Source organism: Ornithorhynchus anatinus, chromosome 5 (genome assembly GCF_004115215.2).
Source record: "Ornithorhynchus anatinus isolate Pmale09 chromosome 5, mOrnAna1.pri.v4, whole genome shotgun sequence".
Classification (NCBI taxonomy): domain Eukaryota; kingdom Metazoa; phylum Chordata; class Mammalia; order Monotremata; family Ornithorhynchidae; genus Ornithorhynchus; species Ornithorhynchus anatinus.
Window position 1 is genome coordinate 94,742,148 of NC_041732.1, and position 13,014 is coordinate 94,755,161.

The 13,014-nt window shown below is 44.0% G+C and overlaps 1 protein-coding gene across 8 annotated transcripts in view; it reads left to right on the forward strand.

Annotated features, from left to right (window-relative positions):
* The first annotated feature begins 4,653 nt into the window (after positions 1-4,653).
* The window catches only part of PPP4R1 (protein phosphatase 4 regulatory subunit 1), a 128,990-nt gene continuing 120,629 nt past the window's right edge, over positions 4,654-13,014 (forward strand). For 7 of the 8 annotated variants that reach the window (XM_039912134.1, XM_029065818.2, XM_029065821.2 and 4 more), the window contains exons 1-2: positions 4,654-4,957; positions 9,328-9,494. The gene's annotated coding sequence lies outside the window, so the exon portion shown is untranslated. The remainder of the gene's footprint in view (positions 4,958-9,327; positions 9,495-13,014) is intronic. The other variant, XM_029065819.2, reaches the window with a different exon arrangement.

A 13,014-nucleotide genomic window follows, 5' to 3' on the forward strand; every position in this document is an offset into this window, starting at 1 on the left:
GACTGTCAACTCACTGTGGGCAAGGAATGTGTTGTTTACTATTATATTGTACTCTCCCGGGCACTTAGTACAGTGTTCTGCACACAGTAAGAGTTCCAAAAATACAGATGAATGAATGAATGAAAGTGAGCAATAACAGATATTTCACTTGAAAGCGCTTCGGAAAAATACCAGACCAATTCAAGGTAGTATTGCTCCTCTTGAGGGGATGAGCTGCTGTTCTGAGTTCCGTGTGTGCCTGGAGACGCCTGCAGCTCGACACAGTCTGTACTCAGGCTGAAAGATAATAGAACTTATTATCTGTCCTCCCAAACCCCGTCCTCCCCCATCTTTCCCATCGTTGTAGACAACAACAGCATGGCCTACTGGAAAGAGCATGAGCCTGGGAGTCAAAGGATCTTTGTTCTAATTCCAACTCTGCCCCTCACCCACCGTGTGACCTTGGGCAAGTCGCTTCACTTCTCTGGGCCTCAGTTATCTCATCTATAAAATGAGGGTTAAGGCAGTGAGCCCCATGTGAGACAGGGATTGCGTCCAGCTTGATTTGCTTGTATCCACCCCAGCACTTAATACAGTGCCTGGCACATAGTAAGCACATAGCAAATTCCAAAATTATTATTATCATTACTGCACCATCCTCCTCACTGACCTCCCTGTTCCCTGTCTTTCCACTCCAGGTCATACTTCACTCTACAGCCCCTATCATTTTTCTAAAAAAATTCAGTCCATATCTGCCCACTCCTCAGAAACCTCCAGTGTGATTGCCCATCCACCTCTGCATCAAACAGAAACTCATAACTATCCCTATTAAAACATTTAATCAACTCCCCCACTCCTATCTTACCCGGCTGATCACCCACTACAAACCTAGCCCTAACACTTCGCTTCTCTAAAGCCAGCCTACTCACTGTACCTCAGTCTTGTCTATCTCACCAACCACTTGTCATTTATTGCTATTGCTATTATTATTATTATTATTATTGCTATTGTTCTTGTCTGTCCATCTCCCCCGATTAGACTGTAAGCCCATCAAAGGGCAGGGATTGTCTCTATCTGTTACCGATTTGTACATTCCAAGTGCTTAGTACAGTGCTCTGCACATAGTAAGTGCTCAATAAATACTATTGAATTAAATTGAATTGAATTGAATTGCCCAGGTCTTCCCTCTGGCCTAGAACTGTCCCTTCCTCCTCTCCCCACCCCCACCCCCGCTGACACATATAACAGATCCTAACTCTCCCCGGCTTCAAAGGCTTATTAAAAATCACATCTCTTCCAAGAACCCTTCCCAGACCAAGCCCTCATTTCTCCTATTCCCTATCCCTTCTGTTCACTTATTCACTTGGGTCTGTAATAATAATGTTGGTATTTAAGCGCTTACTATGTGCAGAGCACTGTTCTAAGCGCTGGGGTAGATAAAGGGTAATCAGGTTGTCCCACGTGAGGCTCACAGTTAATCATCTGTATCCTTTAAGGACTTCATATTCACTCCACCCTCAGCCCCACAGCCCTTTATGTACAGAACCGTAATTTCATTTAATATAATAATAATAATGTTGGTGTTTGTTAAACGCTTACTATGTGCCGAGCACTGTTCTAAGCGCTGGGGCAGATACAGGGTAATCAGGTTGTCCCGTGTGACACTCACAATCTTCATCCCCGTTTTACAGATGAGGTCATTGAGTCACAGAGAAGTGAAGTGACTTGCCCACAGTCACACAGCTGACAGGTGGCAGAGCTGAGATTTGAGCCCATGACCTCTGACTCCCAAGCCCGTTCTCTTTCCACTGAGCCACGCTGCTTCTCTATCTCTCCCTCTAGACTGCAAGCTCCTTGTGGCCAAGGGAATGCGTCTACCAACTCTGTTGTACTCTACTCGCCCAAGCGCTTAGTACAGTCCTCTGCACACAGTAAGTACTCAATAAATACGATCGATTGGCTGAATGACTGAAGCTGGAAAAAACCGTTCATATCCATCCCTGATTGTCTAATTCTGGCTGCGTGGCCCAAGGTACGCGTGGAACTCACTGTTGGAATGTGGGAAAGCTAATAAGTGTGTCTGTGTTGTGTCCAATCCAGCGCTTAGAACAGTGCTCTGCACATAGTAAGCGCTTAACAAATACCAAGATTATTATTATTACAATTGAAGGTGCCAGACCAAAAACAAGTGAAAACTTGGGAGGAGATGAAATGTCCCGCTTTAAGTCATTGGAGCAGAACGTCACCCGTTCATCCCACTAGGGGGCGATCGAGCACACTCTTTCCAGGCAGCAAAATGGAACCGAGGGATGCTGCAGTCATTCATTCATTCATTCATTCATTCATTCATTCATTCATTCACTCACTCACTCACTCTCTCACTCACTCACTCACTCAATGAATCGCATGTATCCATTCATTCATTCATTTATTACTATTTCTTGAGCGCTTACTATGTGCAGAGCACTGTACTGAGCGCTTGGAATGGACAAGTCGGCAACAGATAGACACCGGCCCTGCCCCTTGACGGGCTCACAGTCTAATCGATTTATTGAGAGCATACCGTGTGCAGGGCACTGTACTGAGCACTTGAGAAAGTACAACAATAAACAGTGGCAGGATCCTACACCATCTGAAGGTCCTTCATTCACTCAATAGTATTTATTGAGCGCTTACTGTGTGCAGAGCACTGTACTAAGCGCTTGGAATGAACAAGTCGGCAACAGATAGAGACAGTCCCTGCCGTTTGACCTTCATTTTCAAGTAGCAGGGAAACTTAAGCAAAGAAAGAATCTGCCTCAAGTTAAATAGCGCTTAACAAATACCATCACTATTATTAGTAGTATAATATACTAATGTATTGTTAGTAATAATTATTATTATTACTAATTGTTGTTAGTATAATATACTAATATATTTTAGTAATAATAATAATGATGCTCTTTGTTAAGCGCTTACCATGTGCCAAGCACTGTTCTAAGCGCTGGGGTAGATACAGGGTAATCAGGTTGTCCCGCATCAATATTGTTAATGAGATGTACATCACCTTGATTCTATTTATTTGCTATTGTTTTAATGAGATGTTCTTCCCTTTGATTCTATTTACTGCCATTTTTCTCGCCTGTCCGTCTCCCCCGATTAGACTGTAAGCCCGTCAAAGGGCAGGGACTGTCTCCATCTGTTACCGATTTGTACATTCCAAGCGCTTAGTACAGTGCTCTGCACATAGTAAGCGCTCAATAAATACTATTGAATGAATGAGTGAATATTATGACATTTAAGCGCTTATTATGTGCAAAGCACTGTTCTAAGCGCTGGAGAAGATACAGGGTGATCAGGTTGTCCCACGTGGGGCTCACAGTCTTCTTCCCCATTTTACCGATGAGGTAACTGAGGCACAGAGAAGTGAAGTGACTTGCCCAAAGTCACCCAGCTGACAAGCGGCTGAACTGGGATTTGAACCCATGACCTCTGACTCCCAAGCCCACTCTCTTTACACTTAGCCACCCTGCTTCTCTAAGGATACAGGGCATTCAGGTTGTCCCACGTGGGGCTCACAGACTTCATCCCTATTTTACAGATGAGGTAACTGAGGCACCGAGAAGTTAAGTCACACAGCTGACAGGTGGAAGAGCCGGGATTAGAACCCATGACCCCTGAGTAAGACCTAAAGCAGACTATTAACAGAACGTTATTATAAGGACACACCTCATTTACTATGTCTACTCTCAGACCCAATTGCAAGTATCTAAAAGAGTGGCATTAAAAATGCTCTCTTAAGGGCTATGAAAAATACTGTGGAAATGTCTTGGCAATATTTTCAGCTCCATCTCCTCCCCTTGAACCTGCAATAAAACAATAAAACTATGCAGACATAGTTCTCTGGACCTCAGTTACCTCATCAGTAAAATGGGGATTGAGACTGTGAGCATCACATGAACAGGGACTATGTCCAACCTGATTTGACTGTATCTACCCAGTGCTTTGCACAATGCTGTACACATAGTAAGTGCTTAACAAACATTATTTTTATTATTAGGTAAAGCGGGGGGAGCCACGGTGATTGAGTGCTTTAAAGCCAATGGTAAGGAGTCTCTGTTTGACGAGGATGTGGAAGGGCAATATTATCACTCTATCTTAGTAATTACTGGTTTCAATGATGGTTTCTCTTCCTCTATTATTTTTCTTTTATCTTGTCACAGTTTTAAAGAGCAGAGACATTTTGGTCTTGGCAGATTCTGAGTTATTGATTTAGTTATTGAATTACTAAATGACTCACATAGAGCAATCTAAAAAATCGTAATTAACTAGGGTTGTAAAGAAATCATGGAGGCTATAAGGAAGTATAATATATCACAGGAAAATGCAATAAAGAACACAGGCCAGAAAAGATATGGTAATGGTTGGTAAGACAAACTACTAGGGATAGTTAAAGCTCAAATAAGGTACTGACTTTAGGCACTTGAAGATAATCCTATTTCTTAGGAGGTTTTTTGGCAGGATAAAAATGCCAAATTACATGCCATAAACGATGGTGACAATTAGAAATATTATGCCATATTACTTTAAACATTTTTCATTCAGGAGATCCCAAGATTAGGAACTTCCGCATCTGAACATTCTAAAAGATGACATTGTCCTGTTGCCTAGGCAACTGACAATAAGCAGAGTTCTGGCATGAATGGAGTTGAATTCCAGCAGGGAGGACTTCAGGAAAATGATCAGTTACAGGGGAAGCCCTGTCAGGAGAGGTTGAGCTCGAGATCGTAGCCTGACATTATTACCGAGAGACCATGAAATCATTTTGGTAAATGAAGTTTGAATCAGCTACTCCATAAAAGAGCTGCAAGGGAAAAAAGAATGGATTTCTAGTTGCTCATAAATCCTGCCAAAGCATACCAGACATTGGGCAGGGAAAAGAAGCGTGAGGAAGAGAGAGAAGGAAACCCCAGAATACGAAAGATACTTGCAGCTCTGAGTAAGTATAAAAATCATCATCTCGTCATCATGGACAATATCTATTCATATGGGGCAGAATATTGAACCAGGTGTTCGGGGGAATTTATACAGAGAAGCTATTCTCTTATTCTGTTCTATAGTTACTTAGAAAAACTCACTGTAGGGTGTGTTTCAAAAATATTTTTTGAATTGTGAGTGATTTAGTTTACTGTATCTGTAGAATTTACCTTTATCCAAACTCACTGCTCTATTTCCAGGGCAAAAAGGATTGTGAAGCAGCCCCTCCTAATCTAATCTCATTGTACACATAATAAAGTCTTACAGATCAATCAGTCAATCAATCAGTGGTATTTACTGAGTGCTTACTATGTGCAGAGCACTGTACTAAGCACTTGGAAGAGTATAATAAAACAGAATTAGCGGACAAGTTGAGCTTGCAGTCTACAGGACATCAAGGAATGACATTTTTTCATTTAAAACAACCGAGGGGTGACGTTAGCACTTCTACCTGTAGCAACAGATACTGCCAGCAAACACCAACAGAGCACACAAATGGTCTATGACCTCTGCACAAAGTTTTTAAATCAACAACTTCAGGCTCCGTCATACAGGATGAGGAAGAGTTCCTCAGTCTCTTTAGGAAAAGCTAATGCCCCTGGGGGACTCAGAAATAAAGTTTACAGGTGATCCGAGTAATGATCTTGTGAATCTCACCTACAGGGCAGTAGGTTTCTAGGGAGAGAGGTGACCAATTGGTTGTGGTGACTGAGAAGGCTGAGTGATGAATCGAAGAATGAATCCTGACAGAGGGGATTTTTCAGGTGACCTTTGAAAGAGGGAAGAGACATGGCAGGGGGTGGAGGTTAAGGCAAGGTATGGGGAAAGGAGTCCTGAGTAACCCAGAAAAATATTACATTGCAATGGAATTCAGATAGACTGAATCATTTGATCGTATTTATTAAGCGCTTAAAAGCATGCAGAGTACTGTACTAAGCGCTTCGGAGAGTACAATATAACAGTACAACAGACACATTCCCTGCCCACAGTGAGCTTACAGTCTAGAGGGGGAGACAGACAATATAAGTAAGTAAATTACAGATATGGTACATAAGTATCCACGAGGCCCCGCTGCTTCTCTCCCTAGACTAGCTCCTCTGCACTCCTGTCCACTCCAGCCCCCACCTACCGTGCTGAGGATGACCTAGTGGAAAGATCACGGGTCTGGGAATCAGAAGGGCCTGGGTTCTAGTCCCAGTTCCACCACTTGCCTGCTGTGTAACCTTGGGCAAATCATTTAGTTTCTCTGTCCCTCATTTACCTCATCTGTTAAATGGGGATTAAGACTGTGAGCCCCATGTCAGACATGGGCTATGTCCAACTTGATTAGCTTGTACCTACTCCGGTGCCTGGAACAGTGCCTGATGAATAATAATAATAATAATAATGATAATAATGATAATGGTATTTGTTAAGTGCTTACTATGTGTCAAGCACTGTTCTAAGTGCTGGGGTAGATAAAAGGTAATCAAGTTGATTGATTCTATTTATTGCCCCTGTTTCTATTGATCAAAGGTAATCAAGTTGATTGATTCTATTTAAAGCCCGTGCTCTTTCCACTAAGCCACACCGCTTCCCTTAGCCACGCGGCTTAACAGATACAATAAAGAAGTCAGGAGTTTCTGTTTGATGCAGGGGGGAATGGGCAAACAGATGTTTTCGAGGAGCAGGGATTCTTGCACAGAATGACATGAAAAAATGCTTCCAGGCAGCAGACTGAGGTATCAACAGGAAAAAGGAGTGACCGGAGGCAGGGAGAACAGAGAGGAGGCTGATGTAGTCGTCACACCAGAAAATGCCAAGTGTCTGGAACTCCCTTCCTCCTCTCTCGCCCCGCTCCGGTCTATTCTTCACTCCGCTGCCCGGCTCATCTTCCCGCAGAAACGATCTGGGCATGTCACTCCCCTTCTTAAACAACTCCAGTGGTTGCCTATCGACCTCCGCTCCAAACAAAAACTCCTCACTCTAGGCTTCAAGGCTCTCCATCACCTTGCCCCTTCCTACCTCTCCTCCCTTCTCTCTTTCTACCGCCCACCCCGCACGCTCCGCTCCTCTGCCGCCCACCTCCTCGCCGTCCCTCGGTCTCGCCTATCCCGCCGTCAACCCCCGGGTCACGTCCTCCCGCGGTCCCGGAACGCCCTCCCTCCTCACCTCCGCCAAACTGATTCTCTTTCCCTCTTCAAAACCTTACTTAAAAATCACCTCCTCCAAGAGGCGTTCCCAGACTGAGCTCCTCTTCCCCCTCTACTCCCTCTGCCATCCCCCCTTTACCTCTCCGCAGCTAAAGCCTCATTTTCCCCTTTTCCCTCTGCTCCTCCACCTCTCCCTTCCCATCCCCACAGCACTGTACTCGTCCGCTCAACTGTATATATTTTCGTTACCCTATTTATTTTGTTAATGAATTGTACATCGCCTTGATTCTATTTAGTTGCCATTGTTTTTACAAGATGTTCTTCCCCTCGACGCTGTTTAGTGCCATCGTTCTTGTCTGTCCATCTCCCCCGATTAGACTGTAAGCCCGTCAAACGGCAGGGACTGTCTCTATCTGTTGCCGACTTGTTCATCCCAAGCGCTTAGTACAGTGCTCTGCACATAGTAAGCGCTCAATAAATACTATTGAATGAATATTGTGGCTATTTGGAGAGAGAGGACGGGGTGGATGCTGGAAAAGTTGTAGAGGAAAAAACAAAAGGTTCTGGTAATAGACTGAAAGAGAGGGAGGGATAATCCAATCGTTGTGGACTTCGGTGGCAGGGAGCACAGTGGCGTTGTGATGGGAATGGTAGACCGAAGGGAGGTTTGGGGAGAGAAGACGAGGAGGTGAGGAGTTCAATTTTAAAGATACTGAGCTTGAGGAGTAGGCAGGACATCCAGGTAGAGATATCCTGGAGGCAGGAGGAAAAGCCAAGTTTCCAAGAAAGAGAGGAGGGCAGGAAGGGTGGGATGAGTCGGATGGGAGTGAAGTGACAGCGTTTATGCTGGGGATGGGAGTGGCAGTGGCAAGGGAGGGGAACAGCAGAGATCATGATCAAATGGGTAGTGGAAGGAGCATGGGCCCGGGAATCAGGTCACGGGTTCTAATCCCAGCTCCGTCCTTGGGCAAGTCACTCAACTTCTCGGTTCCTCAGTTATTTCATCTGTAAAACGGGGATCGAGAATGTGAGCCCCATGAGGGACAGGGACCGCGTCCAACCTGACTACCTTGTATCTCCCTTAGGTGGGGAATCCTTTTCCGTCAGCCCCTCTCTTTCTCCAAAAGACTCCAACCCTCCAGACTGCAGGAGTGCTCAGTCTGATCAATTTCTATCCGAGGGCTGTGGACACACGCAGCCTGATGGCATGCTGCCATCTCAAGTCTGTTGAACCCCCGAATCTTCAAGCGCTTGTCCAGACAGAGCGCCGACCTGCCTTGCCTTGCTCCGGAGTCGATACGTTCCTTCCCGAGACCTTTAGCCTCACAGGCAGCGCTTCTGACGGCGCTTCTGGCTTTTTGATTTTTAACTATCGCTGCCACTGCGGTTACCTCTCCCCTCCTGCCCTGCAATTAATACCTCGATTAATCAATTAATGGTATTTACTGAGCGCTTTCCGTGTGCAGAACACTATTTTCATCTCTTGGGAAAGTGCTGCACAACAGAGTTGGTAGATAGGAAACCTGTCTACAAGGAATTTACAGTCTACGGGAGGAGAGAAACATTAAAATATATTATGGGTAGAGGAAATAGTATACGTATATTTATATCGGTGTTGTAAGCCTGGGATGAGTATCAAAGTGATCAAAGGGTACACAGCCCAGTGCGCAGTCCACACAGAGGAGAGGGTGGATGGGAGAAATAAAGGGCTTAATCTGGGATGGTCTCTCAGCCAAGGGTAATTGTCTGTCGGATTTGAAGAGAGAGGGCATTCCAGGCCAGAGTCAGGACGTGGGCGAGAGGTCGGCGGCAGGATAGACGAGATTGAGGTACAGTGAGTAGGTTGGCATTAGAGGAGCAAAGTGTGAAGGCTGCGTTGAAGTAGGAGAGCAGTGAGGTAAGGTGGGACTGTGAGCCCATCGGTGGGCAGCGATTGTCTCTATCTGTTGCCGAATTGTACATTCCAAGCGCTTAGTACAGTGCTCCGCACATAATAAGCGTTCAATAACTACTATTGAATGAATGAATGAAAGGTGATTGAGTGCTTTAAAGCCGAAAGTAAGAAGTTTCTATTTGAAATGGAGTTAGATGGATGACCACTGAGGAGTGGGGAAAGATGGATTGAACATTTCTGTAGAAAAATGATCTGGACAGTGGCAAAAATGGTGAAAATAAACACCAATTTACTTGTTCAAAATAGGTACCCCAAACTGTATCCAAAACCAGACGTGTACGAACATTTCCGTTTGTGCTTCTGACTATTCCTGGTTGACTCAGCTCTCCAATTTCCTCTTCCTGCCTTGAGTGATGTTTCTACATTTCCTGGGTTTGCATATTGCTTTCCTCCAGAAGACTATATTACTCCAGGTAGGCTCTGCTCCCCATGGGCATTGACTGCATTTTGTGTTCTTTTGTGACCGTTCTTAAAAAGTTCCGTACCTCAGGCAGGATGATGAGTTGTGGTCATTCATCTTAGAACAGACAGGGGACAACCAAACTAAAACTGGACCATCCAGGATCAAATCATACAAATGATCATCGTTACTGTACTAGGCGCTTGGGAAAATATACTAAAAGTAGAAGAAACAAAAAATAGCATAAATTTCCAGCCCAGAACCTGTAAAATTGGCAAACATCTTGTGGTTAAATATTCTGTTAAATACAAGATGTGTTCTGACATTTTATAGAATGCGTCAGAGGGATCACCTATTGATTCTGGCACAGAGTTGCAAGAATCAGCAATTTTTCAGAAAAAAAATAGTAAATATACAAACCAAAGACTGTTTTATTAATAATATAATAATCTCTGAAGACTTTGTTTTATTGTTTTAGAGAAACAGTGTGGCCTAGTGGAAATAGCACGGGTCTGGGAGTCAGAGGACCTGGGTTCTAATCCCAGTTCCTCTACTTATCTGCTGTGTGACCTTGGGCAAATCATTTAACTTCTCGATTCCTCAGTTACCTCATCTGTAAAATGAGGATTAAGTCTGTGAGCCCCATGTGGGAGATGGACTGTTTCCCCCTGCTTAGTACAGTATCTGACACGTAGTAAGTACTTAACAACATTTTTAAAAATGTACCCTGTCAATCAATGAGGGGTATTAGTTTGGACTTCCTATGTGCTGAGCACTCGACCATTCATTCATTAGTTCAATAGTATTTATTGAGCACTTACTAGGTGCGGAGCACTGTACTAAGCGCTTGGAATGTACCAAATGCTTGAGAGTTTGTAGACATGTTCCTTGCCCACAAGGACAAGCATTTTGCGATTCGGCAACCAATGAGTCAAGATTCCTCGTATGACTACACTAGCCCCAAAGTGAACTTGTCTCACCATTGCATAAGTGATACAGAACTTTTCTTTAAATGAATAACCACAGAAAAGCTGTTTGTACACTCATTATATGAAAACTAACTTTAGAAAATAGAATAGAGGCAGAGAGTGTGTTGTGATCCAATTATTTTCATCAACCTCCTCTAAGAATTAGAACTGTGATATTGGTTAAGCTCTTTCTATGTGCCAGGCACTGTACTAAGCACTGGGGTAGATATAAGCTTATCAGGTGGAACACTGTTCCTGTCCCACATGGGGCTCACGCTCTTGGTCCCCATTTTACAGATGAGATGACCGAGGCACAGAGAAGTGAAGTGACTTGCCCCAGGTTACACAGCAGACACGTGTGGAAGAGCCAGGATTAGAAATCGTGTCCTCTGCCTTCCGGGCCGGTGGTCTTTCCAATAGGCCACGCTGTAAGCTCAGTGTGGGCAGGGATTGTGTCTATTTATTGTTATATTATACTCTTCCAAGCGTTTAGTACAGTGCTCTGCACACAGTAAGCACTCCATAAATATGATTGACTGTCTAACCTAAGATACCATCAATTCCTTTACTCAAAGGAAGTCCGGGAACTGTGCTTTGAAAATTTAAAAGTAATTTCATACTGTTATAAATCTGTAAGGTAACCTGTTTAATAAGTTAAGTCTGATTATTTTATAATAATTGACAAAAGACTTAGAAACCCCTGGGCTTCTCGGGTGGGACAGATACTAGAGTGGCTTGGAAATACATGCACCCAAAAGCTGGTTTATTTGACTTCATTCTCTCTCCATAATTTAGATCAATTTTCTATGAATGTATAAACATAAGGGCGAGCTCTATAGCAACCAAAGATTATATCAGATGAAAGTCATCCAACAGCATTCCAAGATCATGACTCCTACCTAAGTACAGTATTGCAAAATAGTCACTCTGTCAGACCTTCTTTGAGCATGTACTGTTTCATAAAGGCCAGAATAATCTTCTTATTCCAAAGTGGTGCTTTTGTATCCTCAAAAGACCGACTGTGGTTACAAGAAAAGAAGAAAATAAATTCCATTCTATCAAAAGGCCTTTTCAACACGTTGCTTTACCATGCAAACTATAAGTATTAAATGAGATTATCTGAATTTCTGGATTATTAAAGGGAGTCTCCTGTTAGGAACAATTAAACCTCAATCCTGCAAAGCAGTTTATCCTGGGAGTAAGGGACCTGGGTTCTAATTATGGCTCAGTCACTTACTGAAGCATGCGTGGCTCAGTGGAAAGAGCCCGGGCTTCGGAGTCAGAGGTCATGGGTTTGACTCCCGGCTCTGCCACTTGTCAGCTGTGTGACTGGGGGCAAGTCACTTCACTTCTCTGTGCCTCAGTTACCTCATCTGGAAAATGGGGATTAACTGTGAGCCTCACGTGGGACAACCTGATTACCCTGTATCTCCCCCAGCGCTTAGAACAGTGCTCTGCACATAGTAAGCGCTTAACAAATACCAACATTATTATTATTATCATTACTTACCTGTTGGATGACCTTGGGCAATTCACTTAATTTCACTGGGCCTCAGTTTCCTCAGCTATAAAATGGGGATCAAACACCTGTTTTCTCTCCTACTTAGACTGTGAGCCCCCTGTAGGCCTGGGTCCAACCTGATTATCTTGCATCTTAGAGAAGCAGCGTGGCCTAATGGATAGAACACGGGTCTGGGAGTTAGAAGGACCTGGGTTCTAATCCCAGCTCTGCCACTTGTCTGCTGTGTGACCTCCGGCAAGTCACTTCTTTGGGTCTCAGTTCTCGCATCTGTAAAATGGGGATTGAATCTGTGAGCCCCTCGTGGGAGCGGGACTGTGTCCAACCTGATGATCTTAGTGCTTCCTATAGTGCTTGACACATAGTAAGCACTTAACAAATACTATCATTATTATTATTGTATCTACCCCAGCACTCGACACATAAGTGTTTATATTAATGTCTGTCTCCCCTTCTAATAATAATAATAATGTTGGTATTTGTTAAGTTCTTACTATGTGCAGAACACTGTTCTAAACACTGGGGTAGATACAGGGTAATCAGGTTGTCCCACGTGAGACTCACAGTTAATCCCCATTTACCAGATGAGGTAACTGAGGCACAGAGAAGTTAAGTGACTTGCCCTCAGTCACACAGCTGACAAGTGGCAGATCCGGGAGTCGCACCCATGACCTCTGACTCCGAAGCCCAAGCTCTTTCCACTGAGCCACGCTGCTCTAGACTGTAAGCTTGTTGTGGGCAGGGACAATGTGTCTGTTTATTGTTGTATTGTACTCTTCCAAGCTCTTAGTAAAAAGATCTGCACAATAAATACGATGGACTGACTGACTTAACAAATCCCAGAATAATTATTATTCCTGCAGGACCAAGAACACCTGCGGAGGAACTGATTATAGTACTAGCGGCTTGCCCAGTGCCAACCACATTCTCTCACCCCTGCCAGTCATGTTTCTGCCAGTGCCCAGAATCCAACAGACAAATAGACAGGGAGGAAAAAGCATACTGCCAAGTGCCCGTTCGGCATTTGCCCACGTTACCCGGTGGCA